General features: G+C 40.5%; 1 pseudogene; it reads right to left on the reverse strand.

The window, feature by feature from the left end:
- Positions 1–2,491: 2,491 nt before the first annotated feature.
- Positions 2,492–2,609, reverse strand: LOC134961126 (5S ribosomal RNA; annotated as a pseudogene).
- Positions 2,610–3,061: the final 452 nt, after the last annotated feature.

Below are 3,061 nucleotides of genomic sequence, written 5' to 3' on the forward strand. Positions count from 1 at the left end.
TGAGCACTACAAGATAATGAGCACTGATACTGAGCACTGATGATACTACTGAGCACTGATAATGAGCAGCATGATGAGCACAAGACACAGTACTAGTATTAGTAATGTAGTATTACTGAGCACAAGACAATGAGCACTGATACTGAGCACTGATGATACTACTGAGCACTGATACTGAGCACTGATAATACTGCTGAGAACTGACACTGAGCAGCACGATGTATCACAAGACACTGTACAAGTATTAGTAATGTAGTATTACTGAGCACCACAAGACAATGAGCAGTGATACTGAGCACGGATGATACTACTGAGCACTGATACTGAGCACTGATGATACTACTGAGCACTGATTCTGAGCAGCACGATTAGCACAAGACATTGTACTAGTATTAGTAATGCAGTATTACTGAGCACCACAAGACAATGAGCAGTGATACTGAGCACTGATGATACTACTGAGCACTGATACTGAGCACTGATGATACTACTGAGAACTGACACTGAGCAGCACGATGTATCACAAGACACTGTACAAGTATTAGTAATGTAGTATTACTGAGCACCACAAGACAATGAGCAGTGATACTGAGCACGGATGATACTACTGAGCACTGATACTGAGCACTGATGATACTACTGAGCACTGATTCTGAGCAGCACGATTAGCACAAGACATTGTACTAGTATTAGTAATGCAGTATTACTGAGCACCACAAGACAATGAGCAGTGATACTGAGCACTGATGATACTACTGAGCACTGATACTAAGCACTGATGATACTACTGAGCACTGATACTGAGCAGCACACTTAGCAAAATACACTGTACTAGTATTAGTAATTAAGTATTACTGGGCACTACAAGACAATGAGCATGGATACTAAGCACTGATGATACTACTGAGCACTAATACTGAGCAGCACACTTAGCACAAGACACTGTACTAGAATTAGTAATGTAGTATTACTGAGCATCACAAGACAATGAGCACTGATACTGAGCACTGATGATACTACTGAGCACTGATACTGAGCGCACGATTAGCACAAGACACTGTATTAGTATTAGTATTGTAGTATTACTGAGCACCACAAGACAGTGAGCACTGACAATGAGCACTGATGATACTACTGAGCACTGATACTGAGCAACACGATTATCACAAGACACTGTACTAGTATTAGTAATGTAGTATTACTGAGCTCAAGACAATGAGCAGTGATACTGAGCACTGATGATACTACTGAGCACTGATACTGAGCAGCACGATTAGCACAAGACACTGTACTAGTATTAGTAATGTAGGATTACTGAGCACCACAAGACAATGAGCACTGATGATACTACTGAGCACTGATGCTGAGCAGCACGATGCAGCACAAGACACTGTACTAGTATTAGTAATGTAGTATTATTGAGCACCACAAGACAATGAGCAGTGATACTGAGCACTAATTATACTGAGCACTGATACTGAGCACTGATCATACTACTGAGAGAACTGACACTGAGCAGCACGATGCAGCACAAGACACTGTACTAGTATTAGTGAGCAGCACAAAAGCACTCTGGAATTGTCACCCCCCAGATACCACTGTGACTGGAATAATGATGACCGATGCACAGTCACAGGACACTACTACCACAGCACCCTACAGTAGCAAGATGCAGCACAAGAGAGACACTGTACTAGTATTACTGAGCAGCAATAAGCACTGATACTGAGACCTGACACTGAGAGAATGTAGCCATGTCCTCTCTGTACTCTCTACAATGCCCAAGTGAAAATGGCGGTGAATCGTGGCTCTTTATATGGAATCCGAATCTTGCGAGAATCTGACAGCGGGATGATGATGTTTTGCCTCGGTGGGAACAACCGAGCTGGGCTCGGACCCGTGTTTGACACGTGGAGTTCAGGGGGGTTCGGTACTCGGCGAACCGAACCCGCTCATCTCTAGTTATTAATACCAATAACGAGAAAGTAATATATAATCAAACACAATTGACAATCAAAGGTAATTACCTTGGTAACGTCACTTTGGTGGTGCGCCCGGAGTCAAACAGTATAACTATTTAAACAAAGTAGAAAAGAAGCAAGACTCTTGGTGGGCACACTCTTAAATAAAAAATATATATACAATGATATAGGTGTGAGGAAAAATTAAAATATATATTTATTAGGTATCATTAAAAAATAATAAGGTATCCAAGATTAACGACAAACAACATTCAAGATAAATAAAAGTGCTTTGGTATGAGTAACAAATTTTTTAGATTAATATCTCAATGATAAGAACTAAAGCCGCTGCACCTGTAAACTGATATTCTTTTTGTGCCTTATAGACCAGTGGGGTACCATAGGCTAATTGACGGTGTCAAATAGAATAACTGATAGAGTGAGATAACATGAAAGTTAGTATAGAAGAAAGTGAAGCAATGTGATTCTGCTGTCAGTGTTAGACGTGGAGTCTCACGGATGGATAAAGGATTATACTGCACTTGGTATTCCCAGGTAGTCGCCCATAAGGTACTAACCAAGCCCAACACTGTTTAGCTTCCAAGATCGGATGGGATTGGGCGTTTTCAGTGTGGTATGATAGTAGTTTAAATAGGAAGGCAACGGCTCCCTGAATCACTGATGAGAGATCACTCTGAAGAGATTATAATAGATAAAAGTGGGAAGAAACATATAGATGGATCTGCTGCCCATGTTAGGCGGAGGTGATATGGCTACTGGCCAAAACTCAGCCCTTGCTGTCCCTCCGGATCACTGGTGAGAGTCCATGAACTAAAAAACGGTACTACATAGATAATATGAAATTGTACAGTAAAGAAATTTGTATGAAGTGTGCACAAGCATTAACTTAAATCCAGCTGACAGTGGATATAGTGAATATGAGCAAAAGAAAGGTACAGCATAGATGATATAAAATAGCACTGTAAAGAAATTTGTATAAAGTGTGTATAAATATTAATTTAGATCCAGCTGATGATGGATATAGTGAATAAATATATGTCCAGATGCGTGCACATATGGGGGTAATTCCAAGTTGATCG

This window comes from Pseudophryne corroboree, chromosome 9 (assembly GCF_028390025.1).
Source record: "Pseudophryne corroboree isolate aPseCor3 chromosome 9, aPseCor3.hap2, whole genome shotgun sequence".
Classification (NCBI taxonomy): Eukaryota; Metazoa; Chordata; class Amphibia; order Anura; family Myobatrachidae; genus Pseudophryne; species Pseudophryne corroboree.